At 48.5% G+C, this 24577-nt stretch overlaps 1 long non-coding RNA gene across 1 annotated transcript in view; it reads right to left on the bottom strand.

Annotated features, from left to right (window-relative positions):
• Window positions 1-14408: 14408 nt before the first annotated feature.
• Window positions 14409-24577, bottom strand: part of LOC143930979 (uncharacterized) — a 58440-nt gene continuing 48271 nt past the window's right edge. Inside the window, exon 4 of the long non-coding RNA XR_013262863.1 lies at window positions 14409-15197. This is a non-coding gene — a long non-coding RNA (uncharacterized LOC143930979). The remainder of the gene's footprint in view (window positions 15198-24577) is intronic.

The raw sequence follows: 24577 nt of genomic DNA, 5'->3' as shown, positions 1-24577 counted from the left end.
CCTCTATTCATCCATGTCTCCATCTAATGTTGGGGTTATTATTGCATCCACTGACACTAATGTTGGGGGTTAATATTTTGCCCACTGACTCCAATGTTGGGGGTTATTATTGTGCCCAATGACATCAATGTTGGGGGTTATTATTGCATTCACTGAAATCAATGCTGAGAGTTATTATTACATCCACTGACGCCAATGCTGAGGGGGTTACTATTGCGTCCACTGACATCAGTGCTGGGGGTTATTATTGTGCCCAATGACACCAATGTGAGGGGTTTATTATTCCATCCACTGAAACCAATGCTGAGGGTTATTATTGCGTCCACACGGTTATTATTGCATGGCTTGTTTTTAACCTACAGTTGCCCCTTATCTTCATATTTATGAATGTAAAAAAAATACATGTTTTGACTCAGACAGAAGCAGATCAAACAGCACAATACAATCTCCTGCGCTCGGGAGCTTGGTCAACTGTGTAGGTGGTGTAGCCAACCCTTTTATAAAAGTATATGGAATGTCGCAGGTCTCGTTGCCCTCCTCAAAACAAAGGGTATCCTTAAAACTGAAACATACAAAAAGAAAATGGAGGGCGTGCCGACCTTGTGCATTACCAAAGATAACATTTAATTATAAAATATAACAAGAATTATACTCACAAACGAGCTTTATTAACCACCTCAATACAGTGCACTTACACCCCCTTCCTGACCAGACCAATTTTCAGCTTTCAGCGCTCTCACAGTTTGAATGACAATTACTCAGTCATGCAACACTGTACCCATATGAAACTTGCGACCTTTTTTCCACACAAATAGAGCTTTCTTTTAGTGGTATTTAATCACTAGTGAGTTTTTGATTTTTTGTGCTATAAACTAAAACGTAAATTTTGTGAAAAAAATGCCTTTTTCTTTTTTTCTGTCATAAATTTTTGCTAATTAGTAATTTTTCTTCATACATTTTGGCCAAAATTTATACTGCTACCTATCTTTGGTAAAAATAACCCACATTAGTATATATTATTTGGTCTTTGTGAAAGTTATAGAGTCTACAAACTATGGTGCCAATTGCTGAAAATTGATCACATCTGATCAGGCCTTCAGTACATCAGGTGTACCTCATTTCTTGAGACACTAACAAGTCAGGAAAGTACAAATCCCCCCCAAATGACCCCTTTTTACAAAGTAGACATCCCAAGGTATTAAGTAAGTAGCATGGTGAGTTTTTTTAAGTTGTCATTTTTTCCCACAATTCTTTGCAAAATGAAGATTTTTTTTTTATTATTATTTTTTTTTACAAAATTGTCATATTATCAGGTTATTTCTCACACACAGCATATGCATACAACAAATTACACCCCAAAATACATTCTGCTACTCTTCCCCATTACGGCGATACCACATGTGTGAGACTTTTACACAGCCTGGCCACTTTTGAAGGCCCTGGAGTACCAGGACAATGGAAACGCCCACAAAGTGACCCCATTTTGGAAAGTAAACACCCCAACGTATAATCTGTGAGGCATAATGAGTCTTTTGAACGGTTAACTTTTTTCCAGAAGTTTTTGGAATATGTGGAAAAAAATGAAAACGCATTTTTTTTTACACAAAATTGTCAATTTATAAGATATTTCTAACACATAGCATGTATATAGCAAAAATTACAACCCAAAATATATTCTGCTATTCCTCCCGAGTATGGCGATACCACATGTGTAGGAGTTTTACACAGCCTGGTCACATAGAGAGGCCGAACATTGAAGTAGTACGTTCAGGCGTTCTAGGAGCATAAATGACACATCTCATTTCATTCCTACCCATCATACTTTTGAAGGTCCTGGACCACCAGGACAGTGAAATTACCCACAAAATGACCCCATTTTGGAAAGCAAACACCCCAACGTATATTCTATGAGACATGGGCTGCAAATAGGTACTCGGGTACTCTGATGGCCTGGTGACAGGTACTCGGGTACTCTGATGGGCTGGTGACAGGTACTCTGATGGCTTGGTGACTGGTATTTGGGTACTCTGAAGGGCGGTGACAGGAACTCATATGGACTGTGACAGGTACTCGGGTACTGAGATGAACTGTGACAGGTACTCAGGTACTCAGATGGGCTGGGACAGGTACTCGGGTACTCAGATGAACTGTGACAGGTACTCGGGTACTCGGATGGGCTGTGACAGGTACTCGGGTACTTTGATGGGCTGTGACAGCTACTCGGGTACACTGATGGGCTGTGACAGCTACTCGGGTACACTGTTCGACCGTGACAGATACTTGGGTACCATGATGGACTGTGACAGGTACTCGGGTACTCTGATGGACTGTGACAGGTACTCGGGTACTCTGATGAGCTGTGACAGCTACTTGGGTACACTGTTGGACCGTGACAGATACTTGGGTACCATGATGGACTGTGACAGGTAGTCGGGTACTCAGATGAACTGTGACAGGTACTTGGGTACTCAGATGAACTGTGACAGGTACTCAGGTACTCAGATGAACTGTGACAGGTACTCGGGTACTCAGATGGGCTGTGACAGGTACTCGGGTACTCAGATGGGCTGTGACAGGTACTCGGGTACTCTGATGGGCTGTGACAGCTACTCGGGTACACTGTTGGACCGTGACAGATACTTGGGTACCATGATGGACTGTGACAGGTACTCGGGTACTCAGATGAACTGTGACAGGTACTCGGGTACTCAGATGAACTGTGACAGGTACTCAGGTACTCAGATGAACTGTGACAGGTACTCGGGTACTCAGATGGGCTGTGACAGGTACTCGGGTACTCAGATGGGCTGTGACAGGTACTCGGGTACTCTGATGGGCTGTGACAGCTACTCAGGTACACTGTTGGACCGTGACAGATACTTGGGTACCCTGATGGACTGTGACAGGTACTCGGGTACTCTGATGGGCCGTGATAGGTACTCGGGTACTCTGATGTGCCGTGACAGGTACTCGGGTACTCTGATGGGCCGTGACAGGTACTCGGGTACTCTGATGTGCCGTGACAGGTACTCGGGTACTCTGATGTGCCGTGACAGGTACTCTGGTACTCTGATGTGCCGTGACAGGTACTCGGGTACTCTGATGTGCCGTGACAGGTACTTGGGTACTTTGATGGGCTGGGACAGGTACTCGGGGACTCTGATGGGCTGGGACAGGTACTCGGGTACTCTGATGGGCTGGGACAGGTACTCGGGTACTCTGATGGGCTGGGACAGGTACTCGGATACTCAGATGGACTGAGACAGGTACTCGGGTACTCTGATGGACTGTGACAGGTACTCTGATGGACTGTGATTGACAGGTACTATGAGGGGTGGTGACAGGTCCTCTTTATTGGGGGGGGCAATCAGTATGATTGGTGTACACTGTAGGCGGTAACGAGATGTTACCGCAATCTCCTCCTCAAACACGATCGGTGTGTGAGGAGGAGAACCCGGTAACATCTCGTTACCGCGGTTTGTTTACATTTTAGTGATCGGCTGTGAAAGGATCACAGCTGATCACGTGGGTAAACAGCCGGCCAATGGCTGTTTACCAGCGTCGGTGATGAGCAGTGTTCCCAGGGAACACGCCGCCCCCGACGTGCACGCGCAGTGCGCTCGCGATCGCGCGCATGCGCCGTGCACAGCGTGGTAAACAGCCATAACCAATGGCTGTTCACCCCCTTCGGTGGCGAGCGGTCTCTCCGTGACACGCCGCCACCGAACAAACAGGGATGCGTGCGCACGATCGCGCGCATTCCCTGTTTAAACGGGAGGCCGTCATATGACGGCCTCCCGCCACAATAGGTGCGCCGCCTGGCCGTCATTTGACGGCCGGCGGTCAGCAACCAGTTAAAAAGGCTTATATGAGCATTATCTCTAGACACCTGCAACCCTGGACCAGATATTTAGAGGAACCAGATGGCTTCACAGACGGCTTATGCGTTCCGAGGGAGAACCCTCTTCTTCAGAGCCACAGCAATGGTCATTTATAAGCCTTGTTTAAAGCTCGTTTGTGAGTATAATTCTTGTTATACTTTATAAATAAATTAGGGCTGTTACTGATTTTTTGTGTTCGATTAATCGATTTTTTTAAATCGATTAATCGACTAATTTCGATTAAAGTGGGAGTAAACCCAGTTTCAAAAATCACTTACATTCCCGGCATGCCAGAAATGCTTACGTTCACATTGGTTGTGCTCTCAACCAAACTTTCAAACCATCCAATGGCTGGTGTCATAACTGATCACATGTGTAGCATTATGGCAGTTGAAGTATTATTAGAGGCCAATATGGTGGCTTCCTTGACTGAAAACGATAGAAGGGTTTACTTCCACTTTAATTATAACGCACAAACAGATCCAACTACTTTTAGCTGATCTCCTTACATTGCAGCTCTGCATTAGTCAGTGGTAAATGTGGTATACACTATATACAATCACCCGACTAGGGATGAGCCGAACACCCCCCGGTTCGGTTCGCACCAGAACTTGCGAACGACCCCCGCGTTCGGTACGAACGTTAGAACCCCATTGAAGTCTATGGGACTCGAACGTTCGAATTGGAAAGTGCTCATTTTAATGGCTAATATGCAAGATAGTGTCCTAAAAAGGGTTTGGCGACCTGCCTCCTGCCTCAGGGGACATGGGTCACTGCAAAAAAAAGTTTTAAAAACTACCGTTTTGGCGGGAGCACTGATTTTAATGACGATTAAAGTGAAAAAAAAAAAAAGTGAAATATTCCTTTAAATATGGTGCCTGCGGGGTGTCTGTAGTATGCCTGTGAAGTGCCACGTGTTTCCCGTGTTTAGAACAGTCCCTGCACAAAATGACATTAAACGGAAATAACACCATTTAAAACTGCTTGCGGTTTTAATGTTATATCTGGTTCCTGCAATATGGTTGAAAATCATTGAGAAACATGGCATGGGTAGCCCTCCCTGCCCATTACCAACCTATTTGGGTCTTGTACGCATATTAAGGGGAACCCCGTACCCATATTAAAAAAAGGAAATGCGTGTGGCCCCCAGGCCCTATATACTCAGAACAGCAGTATACAGGCGGTGCAAACAAGACAGGGACTGTGTAGGTTTGTTGTGTTAAGTTGAATCTGTTTGTCATTTTCAACCGGTACATTTTTAAAGTGTAGCTCCAGTCAAAAAAACTATCTTTAAGCTTTTTGGAAAACATAGGGAAGGGTTATCACCCCTGTATAATTTGTTTTGTCGTCCATCTTTTTTCATCTCACTTGCTGCTGTCTCCTTGCGTTTGCAAGTAGGAGATGTTTGTAAGTTGGATGTTTGAAAGTAGGGGCCTGCCCTATATTATAGCGGTATGTACTGGGTACAGAGCACGCAGACAGCACGCACTATCTCCTAACACTACTGACTGCAAGCTCTATTATTAACCACTTGTTAGCCCAATGTTTGCATAAAGTGAAAGATGAAGTTATGCTGAGTAAATAGATATCAAACATGTCACTCTTCAAAATTGCACATGCCCGTGGAATGGCGCCAAACGTCGCTACTTAAAAAATCCCCATAGGCGACGCTTTAAATTTTTTTTTACTGGTTACATGTTTTGAGTTGCAGAGGAGGTCTAGGACTAGAATTATTGCTCTCGCTCTAACATTCTCGGCGATACCTCACATGTGTGGCACATGCGAGCACATGGGGACATGGGCGCTTTAATTTTTATTTTATTTTTTTATTGTTCATTTTACTTTATTTATTTTAGTTTGACATTTTTTTTCCCAAAAATATATTTTTGATCACTTTTATTCCTATTACAAGAAATGTAAACATCCCTTGTAATAGGAATATGGGGTGACAGGTCCTCTTTACAGTGAAATCTGGGGGGTCAATATGACCCCACATCTCACCTCTAGGCTGGGAAGCCTGAAATAAAAAATAAAAAAAAGATTCTGGCTTTGATCGTACTGGCGAGTTGGTAGAAGCACCGGAGGGCGGTGAGGGGTGGGGGGCGTCTATGGCTGGGTATTTCAGGGTATCACCGAGTATGGCTGGGTATCTCTGAGTATGGCTGGGTATGGCAATTTATGGCAGGGTATTACAGAGTATTGGCGGGGTATTGGCGGGGTACTACAGAGTAATAGCAGGGTACTGCACTGCAGAGTAATGGCAGGGTACTGCACTGCAGAGTAATGGCGGGGTACTGCACTGCAGAGTAATGGCGGGGTACTGCACTGCAGAGTAATGGCGGGGTACTGCAGAGTAATGGCGGGGTACTGCACTGCAGAGTAATGGCAGGGTACTGCACTGCAGAGTAATGGCGGGGTACTGCACTGCAGAGTAATGGCGGGGTACTGCACTGCAGAGTAATGGCGGGGTACTACAGAGTAATGGCAGGGTACTGCACTGCAGAGTAATGGCAGGGTACTGCACTGCAGAGTAATGGCGGGGTACTGCACTGCAGAGTAATGGCGGGGTACTGCAGAGTAATGGCAGGGTACTGCACTGCAGAGTAATGGCGGGGTACTGCACTGCAGAGTAATGGTGGGGTACTGCACTGCAGAGTAATGGCGGGGTACTGCAGAGTAATGGCGGGGTACTGCACTGCAGAGTAATGGCGGGGTACTACAGAGTAATGGCAGGGTACTGCACTGCAGAGTAATGGCAGGGTACTGCACTGCAGAGTAATGGCGGGGTACTGCACTGCAGAGTAATGGCGGGGTACTGCAGAGTAATGGCAGGGTACTGCACTGCAGAGTAATGGCGGGGTACTGCACTGCAGAGTAATGGCGGGGTACTGCACTGCAGAGTAATGGCGGGGTACTGCAGAGTAATGGCGGGGTACTGCACTGCAGAGTAATGGCAGGGTACTGCAGAGTATGCACTGGTATTGCAGAGTATTGGCAGGGAATTGAGGGGTTAAATTCGGTGAGCAGCGATGTGGGCACTGCAGATGCAGCCCACATCGCTGCTGACACCGATCTCTTTCCCCTCCGCTGTACCGATCGGTACAGAAAGGGGAGGTAGGAACAGGCGTCATAACATGACGCCGGTTTGTTTCCAAGTGATCACTCCGTCATTTGACGGAGCAATCACGTGGTAAACGGCCGCTATGAGCGGCCGTTTACCGTGATGCGCCGGGTCCTATGGACCCGGCGGTCACGGATGCTCTCGAGTGCGCACACCTCGGGGCACGCGAGAGCAGAATTCTGGGAGGCCGTTAATTAACGGCCTCTCTGAGTTAAACAACCGCCCTGAAGCCGTTAATCGGCAATGGGCAGTTGTTAAGTGGTTAAAGCTAGATCACTAGCTATATAGGTGAGGTGAATATAGTGGTGTATACTGCAGTCAGGGCACAGACAACAACCACTACACAGCAGCAAGATAGGAAATCAGCCAAAAACGATTGGTGTGTACTGTGTTGAAGGTACACAGAACACCCACTGCTTCAGATGCAAAGTAACACACTACAGGAGGCCGCCTTAAAGGCGGCCTTATATAGTGTGGGGCGTGCACTACACAGCCTGAGCTATGATTGGCCACAGGCAGGATGCCTGTGGCCAATCATGGCTCTCCTCGCTGCCGGCGCTGCGATTGGCCAAGCATGCGGGGTCACAGTGCATGCTTGGCCAATCATCGGGCAGCAATGCACTGCGCCAACGCAGTGCATTGTGGTCCGCGCGCGCGTCACTCGAATTTTGACGCGAACGGCCAAAACGTTCGGAATTCGCCGAACGGCCGAACGGCCAATGTTCGAGTCGAACGTACGTTCGACTCGAACACGAAGCTCATCCCTACACCCGACACTAGTTAGTTTCCACAATCCATGACTTAACTTCACAGTCCACACAAATACGTTTTAAATTCAAACTGTAGCACTGACGTAAGTCATTTTTTTTCCACAGTAGCGTGACAATCCCTTCACCTCTGGTCTAACTAATCACTCTCACCTTATTGCATGGACCCCTGTGCAAACAGGTGGTCATGCAAGCGGGTATCAAAAGGGTTAACACGGACCATAAACTTCTCTCACGTCTCCTTAGATCTCAGCAAGGACGCTAGGTCATGGGTAGAAAGAAAAGATCGAAGTGCTCACCGCTTAAGTATAAGATTTAATTTTTGTGTTCAAACACAAACTACTCACATAAAGATGATAAAAACGCAGCATGTAAAGCTGACAATCTCGTTAGTTCCATAGGGTGGCAGCGGGTGACGTCATGTGTAGCTCCTCCCCCCGTACGTGTTACGTTCAATCAGAACTTCAACGTCACCAGACTCCTCCCCCCTTCCCTTCGTTAGCAGAAGGAGGCACTTGGAGGAGACGTTGTTGTCCGTGACGTCACCGGATCTCCGACGGAACTCCCTGAAGACCCGGAAGCCGGCGGAGAGGTGAGTACCGATTAAAAGAATTTTGATCGATCAAAAATATTAATCGAGGAAATAATCTTTCATTTCCACAGCCCTAAAATAAATTTTATCTTTGGTAATGCACAAGGTAGTGATGCCCTCCTTTTCTTTTTTTAAGAACCAGATCAAACCTTCTGTACGGTTTTTGTGCCGGGGGGGGGGGGGGGGGGAATACCACTTATTTCCTGTCTTGGTGACATAACAGGAAGTGATTGAAAATGACCCCCAATGGGGACCAAGACACCAATGAAAAACCTAAATCTCTATCCACAATTAGAAAAAGAAACATTGTGCATTTCTTCCATAAGAATGATTTGTATACAGTGCTACGGTTGTGATTATTATGAAGCTAAGACGACTTGTTGATCAGGAAGAGTCATGCGTTCATTACTCAGCACCTCCAAGGTGTCTTACAATCTCCATTAGCTCGAAGATCTTCACAAGCCTCGGCTAGCGAAACGAACTCGCTCCACAAGAGCAGAGCGGAGATTTCCTTGCCTGATGAATTATGGAAAGCTTTTCATTAATACATTAAAACTCAATTTTCACGTGGAGTGAGACTCCGTGGAGTGAGACTCCGGGGAGAAGGAGAGAGGATCCGTCCAAAGCAGCCCGAGTCGATTAGATGTCCTTCCCCCCCCCCCCATCTTAAATCATCATTGTAAATGAGTGTTCTACGGTCTGAAGATAAACCGCAATCAGGGGAATCGCCGGGCAGATTCTCAGCATTGAAGGCAGGGCGCACTGCACGCATAACTCCATTCGCACATCACTCAACGCATTTCATGTTCCCACCCTTCCCAACGGCTTCCCTCTAATACGGGAAGTTGAGCGTTCAGTTATTTCCTATAGATGAAGGAAATCAACCGCCGCAAAATACAAGAACCTAATACAGCAGCTGAAATACTGAGGGTCAAATTATCAAATCCCCGAATTGTCAATATAAATAGCAGTACAGCGCAGACAGATAAAAATGACACAACAGGAACAGTCTGTGTTCTCCATAAAAACTAGTCTCTAGTTGATCAGAAAAACCAGCGAAGACCATCAGAAAAAACAGAGAAGGCCCAGTGAGATCGGTTGATGAGTCAATCATATAAGGTGATGTAGCGGCCATAACCCGTTGCAGGGCGGCCTTGACTTAATGGGCTTACCGGTTACCTTCTCCTGGCCTGCTCCTCCGCGTCTAGGGGTTCCCAGGGTTGATACCCAACGACTTGTACACTGACACAGATAAAGTCCTTTCAAAAAGGTTTATTTTGCAGTAGAACTTTCACAAACACAGTCTCTTAGGGAAAAGAGGGCACGGGGTGAAGAACTCAGGCACCTTAAACTGCAGGTTTAGCAAAGTCTCTACTTCCACCCAGAGAGTAGCCACTCACAGCTGGGTACTTCAAGGCTGAACAGATTTCTAGCCAGAGATCATGGCAGTCACCACGTTGACTCAAACTTGAACAATCAACTGAGGGTATACAGGAACCTTTTTCCAACCGTACCTGGAACGTTTCCCTGGTTCCTTGACGGTACTGGAAAATTGTGTATTCGTCAATGTCCTTCCCAACTCAGTAACCAGGCACTTCTCAGGATGCCACTTGCCGGCCCTCCTCCGAAGAGTCCTCCCCCGGTCACTTCCACGAGCTGTGGTGTCCCTCCAAGCCGAGAGCACACCCGCACACCTTGAATCCTCCCTCGGTTACTGCGCCTTGGTCCAGCCAGCTCCGAGACTCAGGAACAGACGGATCCCTTCCCCAGACCCGGCAGGTCTATCAGGGGCCACTGACAGGAACATGTTGCAGGATGTCAAACACCCCGTGACCGGGACCCCTCACGGTGCTACCCCAGTCCTGGAACCAGGACAGACCACACGGGTCTCACGAACAACTCCGGACCCTGAACACGTGACCCACACCTGTTTAAGTACCCCCTATCAGACTTCTCAGCGAGCCCCGGTACTCCCGCTGATTGGCTCCGAGAGGGCCAATACCAAAACATCCAACCAGACTTGGTTCTAGCCTGTCATGTGCACCTCACCGTCCACATGACCAGGCAGAACTTCAAACATGGCCTGGCCAGACTGGTGTTAGGCCTACCTACAATAATTAACCCTCAGGACCTTTATTGTCCTGAGGCCAAAAATTTAATTTACAATGCGTGTGACATTTGGTCCCAAATGTCATCCGCTACAGTGACTTTAGTGACAACTTCAAGCGATGGACCCCTGAGTAAATCAGTCAGGTCAAAAACAGCAGTTCCCTTTAAGGGTGTATATCAGCAAGATCACACACTGGTGTCGGCTGAGATGCCGGTGCTTGGCTATTTCACATGGTATTCATTCATCAACTCCTTCATCTGTAGGCAGGTTTTACAAAATCATCAATTCTTCCAACTTTCTTAAAAAATTAATTTTTACAGTGCCCCCTTGATCCCCGATATGGGTAAAGCCTAATGCCGCGTACACACAACCGGACTTTTTCGACGGACTAGGTCCGACGGTCTTCCCGTCGGACTTTCGGCAGTGGTCCGACTGACTTTTTCTGAACATAACGGACTTGGCCACACACGACTGGACTAAGTCCGTTCGTTTTTAACGTGATGACATAAGACGGGACTAAACAAGGAAGTTCAATAGCCAGTAGCCAATAGCTGCCCTTGCATCATATTTGGTCCGTCGGACCAGCACACAGACGAACGGTTTCCCTGATTTTTAACCCGTTGGACTCGAGTCCGTCGGATAGATTTGAAACATGTTTTATTTCTAGGTCAGTCTGACTTTTGGGGGGAAAAAAAGTCCGCTGGAGCCCACACGCGATCGAATTGTTGGACGGATTCCGGTCCGCCGGACCAGGTCTGTCGGAAAGTCCGATCGTGTGTACGCAGCATTAGGGTGACACCTACATCCTTCTTAATTAATTCATATTAAAGTTTGCAGTTTGTAGATTTTGCAGGCCGTATTTTGGGTACTTGCAACCGAGTCACCTTAACATGGATTAGCGATTAATGGCTAGAAGTGGTTTTGAACAGAATTATCTAGTTAAGATTGTCTTACTTATCTGGCAATATCTTTACCTATTTGAAATCATGGTACATGGGAGGACTGGTAACCAAAAAGCTTTACCCATATCAGGGATCAAGGGGGCACCGTAAAAGTTACTTTTTTAAGAAAGTTGGAAGAATTGATGATTTTGTAAAACTGCCTACAGATGAAGGAGTTGATGAATGAATACCATGTGAAATAGCCAAGCACCGGCATCTCATCCGACACCAGTGTGTGATCTTGCTGATAAACACCCTTACAGGGAACTGCTGTTTTTGACCTGACTGATTTCCTCAGGGGTCCATCGCTTGAGGTGAGCGCCCATTTCTCTTGGTGGTAGAGGCAGTGGTGTCACTAGGGCTGGTGTCACCTAGTGCGAAAAAAATGGAGTCTCTCCCCCATCAACTATAGTCCCCCTCAGTACAGACCCCCTTCCACTAACTACAGACCCTCCTCCCATAGTATAGATCCCCCTCCCTCAATACAGACCACCCTCCATCAATATAGAACCCCCTCCCTCAGTATAAACCTCCCCCCTCAGTACAGACACCTCTTCAGTGCAGACTCCCTTACCTCGGTGCAGACCCCCATCGGTACAGACACCCCCATCTCAGTGCAGTCCCCCCTCTATCAGTACAGACACCCCCATCTCAGTGCAGACCCCCCAGCATTACAGACACCCCCCTCAGTGCAGACCCCCCAGTGCAGACCCCACTCAGTACAGACACCCCCCTCAGTGAAGACCCCCTCAGTACAAACACCCCCCAGTGCAGACCCCCACTCTGTGCAGACACCCCCCCAGTGCAGACCCCCCCAGCAGTACAGACACCCCCCTCAGTACAGACACCCCCCAGTCCAGACCCCCCTCAGTACAGACACCCCCCTCCGTGCAGACACCCCCCAGTGCAGACCCTCCAGTGCAGAGGCCCCCCAGCAGTACAGACACCCCCCTCCGTGCAGACCCCCGTGCAGATACCCCCCCCCCCTCAGTGCAGACACCCCCAGCAGTACAGACACTCCCCCTTAGAGACCTCAGAACAACAGATAATCATACACACACACAGCGGTGTGTGTCCCTTGAGCTCGGGCTCCTCCTCCTCTGTGGATGTAAGAGACTGGGAACATAATACGGAGATGGTCAGAGACTGCAGACATGATACAAGAGATGGTCAGAGACTGCGGACATTATACAAGACATGGTCAGAGACTGTGGACATGATACATGAGATGGTCAGAGACTGCAGACATGATACAAGAGATGGTCAGAGACTGCAGACATGATACAGGAGATGGTCAGAGACTGCAGGAGATGGTCAGAGACTGCAGACACATTACAGTAGATGGTCAAAGGCTGCCAACATGAGACAAGAGATGGTCAGAGATTGGGAACATAATATTGGACATGGTCAGAGTCTGCAGACATGATACAAGAGATGGTCAGAGACTGCAGATATACTACAGGAGATGGATGGAGACTGCAGTCATGATACAAGAGATGGTCAGACTGCGGAAAAGTTACAAGAGAAGGTCAGAGACTGCATACATGATACAAGAGATGGTCAGAGACTGCAGACATGATACAAGAGATGTCAGAGACTGGGAACATACTACAGGAGATGGCCAGAAACTGAAGACATTATACAAGAGATGGTCCGAGACTCTGGACATGACAAAGGAGATGGTCAGAGACTGCAGACATGATACAAGAGATGGTCAGAGACTGCAGACACAGTACAGGAGATGGTCGGAGACTGCAGACATAATACAAGAGATGGTCGGAGACTGCAGACATGATACAAGAGATGGCTAGAGACTGCCAACATGACAAAAAGGATGGTCAGAGACTACAGACATAATACATGAAATGGTCAGAGACTGCGGACATGATACAAGAGATGGTCAGACACTGCGGACAGGATACAGGAGTGAAAGTCTGCAGACATTCTACAAGAGGTGGTCAGAGACTGTGGACATGATACAGGAGATGGTCAAGGACTGCAGATATACCATAGGAGATGGTCAGAGACTGCGGACAGGATACAGGAGATGGTCTAGGACTGCATATATACTATAGGAGATGATCAGAGACTGCAGACAGGATACAGGAGATGGTCAAGGACTGCAGATATACTATAGGAGATGGTCAGAGACTGCAGACTATACAGGAGATGGTCAGATACTGCAGACATGATACAAGAGATGGTCAGAGACCGCGAACATGCTATAGGAGTTGTGGAAGACTGGGGACATGCTCCAGAAGACAGTCATACATAGGGCAATAGGGAAACACAGATTAGTGTCTGCAGGGGCTCTGAGGGCTGCCCAAAAAGTGACAAATGGCCACAGGTTGGGCACCAGCGATGTATAATATTTCATTAGGATACGTCTAAGAACTACCTCACTAAAGCTTCCAAGACAACAAAGCACACAGGAAATGTCAGGTTCATGAATGTGTCAAACATGCAGCGTCCTCTTCCTGTGAAGCCGGATCCTTTCTGCACAGGTGTAGTGTAGTAGTTTGTACAGAATAGTGCCCCGCCATGATGTAGAAGAGGAAAAAGTTAACAAAGTGCAGTTCTGAGATCAGCTCATTTGTACTCCCCACAGGAACAGCTTTATAGAAATTATAGGTGAGAGAAGTGTCCTTCTTCCAAAGAGCAAATCGTTACCAGAAGTGATACTTTTAACACTTTTTTTCTCTTTTTTTGATAAAGGAAACCCAGAGAGTTTGAAAGACTGTGTTGGTTAGCTTCAGATTCCCCTTTACTTGCACTTATGAATGTAAAATAACCCTCAGTGCTGGCTCTACGGTTGGCCAATTTTCAATCTTCCAATCTTCACACAAAGATTCACATAAAGAAGTCATGGTAACTGTGACGTACCGCGTCTGGCACCCAACCTGGGTGCCTCCGTCAAGATACTACTTCCTCCACTCTGGAACCAGGAACCAGGTATTATAGCTGAGCATTGCACCCAAGAACTAAACGACACTAGCTTAGGTGCAAACTGGAACTGACTTTATTGTAAATTCACACAGAATATAAACCACACAAGATCAGGAAAGAGCTTGATCACATTATCCTAAACAATGCAAACTGTAAACAGTAATGTCAGTACATCTAATGAACAGCTAACAAACATAAACAGTAATATAATTAACAACTAGTCACCTAGACAAGCCTAGGTTGTCAGCGCCCACCCAGAATGTTCAGCAACAGTATTCAAGAAGACCCAGGGCTGTCCAAATCTCAATAACCAGCTTTCTTTTCACATACATCTTCTCACTGAGTTTCAAGTTGGCAGAGACCATCATGGCTTCTTTGACTGTTAAATGTGATAATAACATGTCATCTTGCATTTTATAACAGGACATCTTCCTGACTTTGTAAAAGCCAAGGCTCGTAGTCAGTAGGCAAGAGGCTACTCTGCAGCCCCCTCCAAAAGCACCTGTCGCAGTTGGGTCTTTCACAGTAACCGAACATCAAAGGTTTCTTCTGTTAAAAGTATGTTGACTTGATCCATGTTTTGCCTTTGAAATTTGAATGAAAGAAACAAGCCTTATGTATGGTCATAATTAGGCATTGCTCCAGTGCTGGAGCAAGATTATCCCGTGCCTAGGGCAAAGATAGGAACTGCCATGGTGGTGTCTCTGAAAGGAGAAAATATTCTTGCACCGGTGGTGTCACTGGAAGAAAGAAATGTCCCAATGTTGGTGGTGTCACTAGAAGGAAAAATGCCCTTGCGTCACTGAAAAGGAAAACATCTCATTGCACCGGTGGAGTCACTGAAACGACAAAAGGTACCAGAGTCTGTAGTTTCACTGGAAGGAAATTTTTTTCCTGTATCGGGGATGTCACTGGAAGAAACACCACTACAATGCTCCTCCCCCACCCTCACCTCCTCAATACAGAGCTCTTCCTTCAACATTGACCCCTCACTTCACCACACCCCACTACACCTCCTCAGTGCAGTAAGAGAGGCTGCCAGGAGACCAGGCTGTCATGCTGCAAAGCGTCACACAGAGCATGACTGCCCAACTTCATGACTGCCACTCCTGCACTGGAGGACTGGGTAAGTAGCCAGGTTGCTGGAAGACGGATTGGGGGGGGGGGGGGGGTGTTGGTGGAAGTGGAAGAGCTCTGCATTGGGGGGAAGATGAATGATGAATAGTGATGAGCTCAGGTGGGTTCATGCACAAGTCCAAATCCACTTGAGCTATCCTGCAGGGAAGCTGCCAAAGCCAAAAGTCAATCATTGGGGGTGGAGGCATTTCTCTCCCCGCAGCTGCACATATACACACCCCTTGCATACATGTGGCTGTGGGGTGGGTAAAGCAACCGCCTATCATTGGTGGTTTGCTTTGACAGCTTCCTGGCAGGATAGCTAAGGTGGGTTTGGACTCATGTTCGAACCCACATGAGCTCATCAATATTCATCACCCCCTCAAGACAGAGCTCTCCCCTCACCCCCCCCCCACATCCCAGTACAGAGCCCTTCCACCACCTTGGCTACTTAGTCCTCCAGTGCAGGAGGAGCGGCTGCCAGGAGGCTGGGCAGTCATGCTCTGATTAAGTGCTCCTTACTTTGCAGCAAGACGGCCCAGCCTTCTGGCAGCCTCTCTTTCTGTACTGAGGAGGCGCTATCATTAGAAGCGCGATGCCAATTGAAACCAGAAGCCAGCACAGGAAGCCATAGCAGTACCGAGCACCACTGTGCTCTGGATGGAAAAAAGCCCTGCTGACAGGAGTGGCACTGCAGTGGAAAAAGGCCCTGCTGACAGGAGCGACACTGCAGTCACTCCTGTCAGTGAGAGGCAGGTTGAAGGGAGCTGTTTGATCTCATGAGAGTCCCCCCTTGCACACAGAGCCGCTGTGCCCAATGCACAAGCTCCTTCTAGGTCCCTTCAAGGACCTAGGGCCAAGACCCCAGCAACCAACCCTATACTGCATGGAGACAGAAATATTCTTCACGTGTGTACTAGGAAGGTTGTATGTTCTACTTGACAGGGTCACCGCATCCTCACCAAATGTAAGTTTGAATTTTATGTACCTCTAAATCACTATTTTTGTCATTATTAATTCTACATTACGTATTAGACTATAAGGGCTCTCCCACACCTCCTCTTATTTTTTTCAGTGGATACCCCAGGTTGCCCCTTGGGCCTTTATCCTACTCCCTTGGCTGCAATCCACTTGAACCCTGAGGACCACCACCACACGACCATCATATTTATGAAGAGCGGATACCCCTATCCACAAGACACCCCAGTGTTACTTCACACCAAGGCCTGAAATGTTCATCTCAATCATAAAATGCAGGTTGCTGTCACGTACCTTGGAGGAGACTGAATTGATGAGCTTGGCCTCTCTTGTATCTCCCACCCAGGTACCACTGGAAGTGGAATAGAGGGAACCAAGGGCGAGGAGGAACATGAGTGCCCACAGCTGTGGTCCCAGAGCCTTGCAAGGAAGCGATCTTGGACAGGCAAGAGAACCATCAGGACAGGATGAGTCGTCTTGCACCAAAGATCAGCTGGGCTTAAAGGGGAACTCCGCTTGAACAGTGGCACTGGAACGTGAGGTGTAGTTAAAGAGGAAGTAAACCCTGATGGGTTTACTTCCTCTTTTTTTCCCTGCAAAGGTAAAGCATAATGGACTACTATGCATCGCATAGTAGCTCATTATGTGTCACTTACCTGACACAGGAGCCAGCGAAGTCGCCGCTGTCACCTGTAGTCCGCCGCATCCATCTTGGTTGTGGCGTCTCTCGCAGCTCCGACGAATGACAGCGGAGAAGCCGCGATGACGTCACTCCCGCGCATGCGCACGGGAGTCGACAAATTAGGCAAATCCATTCTTGGACTTGCCGCATTTAGTGCGCCCGCGCGCCGCTGTCTACGGCGCATGCGCCGTAGACAGCGGTGCCCATTTTCGGGCAAATATCTCCTAAACCATATAGGTTTAGGAGATATTACTTGGACCTACAGGTAAGCCTTAATCTAGGCTTACCTGTAGGTCAAAGTTGTTTGGAAGGGTTTACTTCCATTTTAAGTCCTTGATAGGTTTGCAGCAGCAGATCACAGTGGGTCACAGGATCAAGGTAGCAGGCACTTGCAGAATGGCCAGAAGCGAGAGCAGGGTCTTGAGGGAAGCCAGGTTCGGTAACAGGCAGGCGGTGAGGTACAAGGCAGCATGCAGAAGCGAGGTCACAAGGATAGCCAGGTCGGGGAAACTGGAGGGCAGTGCAGCACCGAGCAGCAGGCAGAAACGGAGTTCAGTGAATAGCCAGGATCAGGAACCAGAAATCAGAGTATGAACCGGATGCAGGAGCAGGGCCAGAGCAAGCCAGGTTCGTCAGGAGGTATCAGGCAGGAGAATAGCGGATGCAAGGTATAATGCAGGATAAGCTGAAGATCATTCAGCAACTATCTGGGGTCAGAGCACTTTTTTAAATAGCCCGTCTGGCGCCAATTGGTGCCATGGGCCCACGCCTGCACGTGCATGCAACCCGCCATGCACACGTGTGCGCATTGATGCACAAAGGCATTTGCGGGCGCCCGCGAGTGCGCAACGGACCGGAACTGCAAGTTCTCTTACAGTTGCAGAGTGGGTCCCTCGATGGTTAACATAGCAGAGAGAACTCCATGACTGAAGAAGAAGGCCGGTCATATGACTTGGATGTAACTGGGTCCCCTGTAGGTGGGGTGCAGCATGGTGCGGCAGAGTAACACACTCAGTGCCAGTGCAATGAAAGAACTTGTATTGAAATAATGCATAGACCGTTCACAAATAACCCCATGGGAAGGCAGCCCCACCGGGAACACTCACAGGTCCAACAGAATGTAGAGAGCAGAATGCAGCCGAACTGTCAGCATCTGTAGAGAGGGGAAGAATGCGGCCTGGCCATCATGTGCCCAACAGGCAGGTGTCCGGAGAAGTTGCAAACCCTATGCTTTACCTCTCTATAGTACTGTCCCTACCAGCCGGCATACCTGTCCCTACTCTACCAGCTTGCAAATGCATGCCAAACCTGGGAGCCAGGGCCTTAAAGTGGTAGCAAACTCTTTTTTTTTTAAACTTGTATCTACAGGTAAGCCTACTGTATAATAAGGATTGCCTGTAGGCACAGCCAATATCTCTAAAACTTGCACAGTTTAGGAGATATTTACACTGCATGCAGCCGGTGATCTCACTGGTATACGCGATCTGAAGGGACTGCATACCCCGTGCCATCCCTTCGGAGCTCCATGCTGCAGTCCGTGAATCCCGCTTGCATGTTCTTGAGTAATATCAATGCAGAGCGGCCAATCAGATGGCCAGGGCATACGAATTTGGAAGGAAGACCGAGCGAAGATGGAAGCCGTGTCAGCTATTTAGGCCGCTCTGGCGGAACTGGCTGGTAGTCTGGCTACATGCAGGGCTGGTGTCGTCTTTTTGACCCATGCGGGTGGCAAATGGGGCTTCCATCTCTGACCATGACCACTATCCTCCTTTTCTATATTATCCGGGTCTATTAGGGCTTAAATTGGATTATCCCGCTGTGCAAGGCAAATTTGTATTTTTCCTGATATCATCCAGCTTACACGACTATTTTATCTATCCCCCCCCCCCCTCCATTCCTTTTGTATTATGCGCTATATTGGGTTGATACAGTACATTCTGAATATAAAGTGGTTCCTGAAGAAGCCCGATTTGGATGAAACGCGTCAATCCTACCATCACCTTGTACTCTGTTGGTTGGCATCATTTTTTCACGTTTTTAGATTATATTTCCAGATTTTAAACTGTGTATATAAAATATTCCAGTTTTTAAATATATTGTTTGTTTTTTTTGTATATTATTTTGTCTTATGCACGTGAAAATTCCCCCATATACCCGTGTCCCCCCCCCCAGTGGGAGATTTGGGGACACCGTGCTATTTCCACTATTGATCTTTTGGGGATTGTGCCTCCCTTTTCTTTCTTTTGTTGCACAAGCTCGCCCACCTAACCTTCCTAAGTATTTCATAATGTGCCAGTATGCATTATGCCATTGTTGTGTTTGGCATAGACATTTCCTTCAATGCTTTGGTGAACCACCTATTTGGGGATCCATTCTTTACCTCTCACTAATGCCGTATACACACGGACGGTGTCCTGTCAAAAACTGTCCGGCCATCGGATGGTGTCTGACCCGTACTGCGCAGGCGCAGCGCTTGCGCAGTACGGAGGAGAGGGAGACTCCGAAAGTCTCCGAAGAAGAATGGCGCCTGCGCACTAAGTCCAGGTACAAGCCCCACCATCCAAGTGGACATACGGTAGCACATGGTAACAGGACCTCGCTTCGCTTGGCTGTTTTTTATTCTAACTCTGTGTCCACTTGGATGGTGGGGCTTGAACCTGGACTCACAGCGCAAGCGCCGTTCATCTTCGGAGACCTTCGGCGTCTACTTGTCCTCCGTACTGTGCAAGAGCAGTACAGGGCGGACACTATCCGACGGGGGACAGTAATTGACACTACACCGGACTTTGACAGCAAAGGTCCGACGGAACCTATCCATCGGACAATTCGACCGTGTGTGGGCTTCATCGGACGGTGTTCTGTCAAAAACTGTCCGGCCATCGGATGGTGTCCGTCCCGTACTTGCGCAGGCGCAGCGCTTGCGCAGTACGGAAGAGAAGGAGACTCCGAAAGTCTCTGAAGAAGAACGGCGCCTGCGCACTGAGTCTAGGTGCAAGCCCCACCATCCAAGTGGACATACAGTAGCACATAGTAACAGGGCCCCTCGCCACGCTTCCGGCACAACCTCGCTTCACTCGGCTGTTTTTTATTCTAACTCTATGTCCACTTGGATGGTGGGACTTGAACCTGGACTCACAGCACAGGCACCGTTCATTTTCGGAGACCTTCGGCGTCTTCTTGTCCTCCGTACTGCGCAAGAGCAGTACAGGACGGACACTATCCGACGAGGGACAGTATCTGACACTACACCGGACTTTGACAGCAAAGCCGTGTGTGGGCTTCATCGGACCTTTGCTGTCGAAAAATCAGAAGGACTTTAGATTTAGAACATGTTTCAAATCTTTCAGAAGGACTCGAGTCCGGGTCGAAAAATCAGTTTGTCTTTATGCTAGTCCGACAGACGAAAATCGGCGCTAGGGCAGCTATTGGCTACTGGCTATGAACTTCCTTATTCTAGTCCGGACGTACGTCGTCACGGTCGAATCCATCGGACTTTGGTGTGATTGTGTGTAGACCTCTTCCCAGCCAGTGTCATTAGAACAGCAACAGTACAGTATTAGCAGTGTATTATGCCGCATACACACGATCAGACTATCTGGCGGACTTAGTCTGGCGGACAAACCGCTGGAAAGTCCGCCGGACTTTCCGAATGAGCGGACCTGCCCACACACAACCGGACTTTTGGCGGGAGTCCGCCATACTTTTGAAATGAACGGACTTGCCCACACACGGAGGAAAGTCCTTTCATTTTGAACGCGGCTCCAGGTAGCCGGGACTAGCGAAGGAAGTCAATGTCGCCGCCTTTGGTGGTGAAATTCACACGCCGCTGGCCCTGTCACCGGGTATGGACTTAAAGGGGAAGCCCTACGCCGAAAAAACGCAGTGGGGGTCCCCCCCCAAGGTCCATATCAGGCCCTTATCCGAGCACGCAACCCGGCCGGTCAGGAAAGGGGGTGGGGATGAGCGAGCGACCCCCCTCCTGAGCCGTACCAGGCCACGTGCCCTCAACAAGGGGTGCTTTGGGGAAGGGGGGGGCCTGCGGCCCCCCCACCCCAAAGCACTTTGTCCCCATGTTGATGAGGACAAGGGCGACTTCCCGACAACCCTGGCCATTGGTTGTCGGGGTCTGCATGTAGGGGGCTTATCGGAATCCGGGAGCCCCCTTTAATAAGGGGCCCCCAGATACCGCCCCCCACCCTATGTGAATTCCCATAAGCCAGGAGGGGGGTGCTCGCTCGTCCCCACCCCCTTTCCTGACCGGCCGGGTTGCGTGCTCGGATAAGGGTCTTATATGGACCTTGGGGGGACCCCCACGCTGTTTTTTCGGCGTAGGGCTTCCCCTTTAAGTCCATACCAGGTGACGAGGCCAGCGACATGACCTCCTGCGCTAGGCCCGTCTACCTGGAGCCGCTTTTGAAATGAACAGACTTTTCTCCGTGTGCAGGGGAAGTCCGTTCATTTCATTTGGTCCGGCGGACAATCCGACAGGCTTTGCAGCGGAGGTCCGCCAGACTTTCAAACGAACGGACTTGGCCACACACGATCACTCCAAAAGTCCGACGGATTCTAACGTGATGACGTAGAACAAGGAAGTTCATAGCCAGCAGCCAATAGCTGCCTTAGCGTTAGTTTTCGTCCGTCGGACTAGCACACAGACGACCGGATTTTTCGACCGGACTCGAGTCCGTCGGAAAGATTTGAAGCCAGTTTAATTTCTAGGTCCGCCGGACTTTTGGGAAGAAACAGTCAGCTGGAGCCCACACACGATCGAAATTGTCAGACGGATTCCGGTCCGCCGAAAAAGTCCGGTCGCGTGTACGCGTCATTAGTATCAGATTGGCCACCGCAAAATTGCAGTCCCATTATAAGTCACTCTGATTGCCACCATGACTAGTATAAAAAAAATATATAATTTCCTGACAGACTCCATGGCAGCATACGTATGGTTAACCCCGTCTCCTCTCCACCCCCATAGGACCCCACTCCCAAAAATGTTGGGCCAAAGTCAGAGGCCGCATTTGTTTTTTTCTCCTCCTAGGACCCTGTGTGTGGGAATCTTACCTTCACTCAGGTGATAACGTCTGCGGCTAAGGCCTGGTGGTTCAGCTGTTTATCCGGAAGATGGCGAGGAGTTGCGTCCCTTGTCAGTTCCAGCAGTCCCCCGCTATCAGTGGGGGGTGGAAAAGGGCATATAAATGCAGTGCCAATGAAGAGCTAAGGCCCTGCCATTGGCTGCCAAGCGGCAGTTTGGCTGGATAGCCCTATTAGCGGGTGGCCATGAAATGCCCAGGATGGGTGCAGCAGCCTCCGTACACCAGGCGGAGGTCACGTGAGTGTCATCATTTAGTCATTTACATTTGCCCCTGTGCTCCATGGCAGCTGTTTTTGTGATTAAATGTGTCCTTTCTCCTTTGTTGTTCCTCCCTGGCTTTCATGGTAGCTGGAGCACATCTGCGTTCCAAGCGGGCCGCTCCATGGGTTACTCCTGCCCAAGTGCAGGCATTGTTTTTGTGAGTAATTCCAAGTAGTGGCTCCCTGTCCATAGGGGGCACACGGGCACCGCCCCTCCCCATCCATGCGTCCGGCCCCCTAATCTACATGCAGGGCGCCGGACACATGGATTCCAATGGGGGGGGGGGGGGTTGTTTTTTTTTTTGACGCACACGCAATGTCCGACAGCTGTTATGGCGTATTCTCCTAAGGTCGGCCAGAAAGAAATGGAACCATCCCAACCAAGCCATCCAGCTATGAAGACCTCAGACAGTGAGGCAGAGGGAGACGAGATTTACTTTGCCCTTGTGATGCCTTTGATCAATTAAAGTGGTTGTAAACCCTTACAAACCACTTTGACCTACAGGTAAGCCTAGATTAAGGCTTACCTGTAGGTCCAAGAAATATCTCCTAAACCTATACGGTTTAGGAGATATTTGCCGAAAGACAGGCACCGCTGTCTACGGCGCATGCGCCGTAGACAGCGGCGCGCAGGCACACTGAGCGCACCACAGTTAACGGCGATATGCCACGAGTGGCGGCTCCCGTGCGCATGCGCGGGAAGTGACGTCATCGCGGCTCCGACGAATGACAGCGCCGGAGCAGCGAGACCCACCAAGAAGATGGAGGCTCCGGACTACAGGGGACAGCGGTAACTTCGCTGGCTCCTGTGTCAGGTAAGTGACACATAATGGACTACTTTGCAGGGAATCAAAGAGGAAGTAAACCCATCAGGGTTTACTTCCTCTTTAATATAAAGGGGCATTAAATTGAGTTATGGAAGTTGTTTAACATCTGAATGATTCAGAGGAGAACTGGGTGAACGTGTTGTGGTCAGATGAGACCAAGATGGAGCTCTTTGGCATCAAATCAACTCGCCGTGTTTGGAGGAGGAGGAATGTTGCCTATGACCCCGAGAACACCATCCCCCACCGTCATACATGGGAGGTGGAAACATTATGCTTTGGGGGGTGTTTTTCTGCTAAGAGCACAGGACAACTTCACCGCATCAACGGGACGATGGACTGGGGCCATGCACCGTCAAATCTTGGGTGAGAACCTCCTTCCCTCGGCCAGGCCATTGAAAACGGGTTGTGGACAGGTATTCCAGCATGACAATGACCCAAAACACATGGCCAAGGCAACAAAGGAGTGGCTCAAGAAGAAGCGCATTAACCACTTAAGCCCTGGACCATTTGGCTGGCCAAAGACCAGAGCACTCTTTGCGATTCGTCGCTGTGTCGCTTTAACTGACAATTGCGCGGTCATGCGACGTGGCTCCCAAACAAAATTGACGTCCTTTTTTTCCCACAAATAGAGCTTTCTTTTGGTGGTATTTGATCGCCTCTGCGTTTTTTATTTTTTGCGCTATAAACAAAAAAAGCGACAATTTTGAAAAAAAAAAAAGCATTATTTTTTACTTTTTGCTATAATAAATATCCCCCAAAAATATATTAAAAAACTTTTTTTTTTTCCTCAGTTTAGGCCGATACGTATTCTTCTACATATTTTTGGTAAAAAAAAAAAAAAAAATTACAATAAGCGTATATAGATTGGTTTGCGCAAAAGTTATAGCGTCTACAAAATAGGGGATATATTTATGGCATTTATTTTTTTATTTTTTTTACTAGTAATGGTGGCAATCTGCGATTTTTTTTTGGTGACTGCAACATTGTGACGGACACATTGGACACATTTTTGGGACCATTCACATTTACACAGCGATCAGTTCTATAAAATTGCACTGATTACTGTGTAAATGTGACTGGCAGGGAAGGGGTTAACACCAGGGGGCGCTGCAGGGGTTAATATGTTCCCTATGGGAGTGATTCTAACTGTGGGGGGAGGGGACTCACAAGGGGAGGAGACCGATCGCTGTTCCTCTGTACTGGGACGGAGGAAAAAGCTATTTTTCCATCCGTCATCGGATCAGATTGGGTGACGACAGACACT

This window comes from Lithobates pipiens, unplaced genomic scaffold (assembly GCF_037356315.1).
Source record: "Lithobates pipiens isolate NorthernLeopardFrog02 unplaced genomic scaffold, aLitPip1_a1.2 Scaffold_25, whole genome shotgun sequence".
Taxonomy (NCBI): domain Eukaryota; kingdom Metazoa; phylum Chordata; class Amphibia; order Anura; family Ranidae; genus Lithobates; species Lithobates pipiens.
The sequence above is the reverse complement of the archived record's forward strand: the minus strand, read 5'-3'. Positions and strand labels throughout refer to the sequence as shown.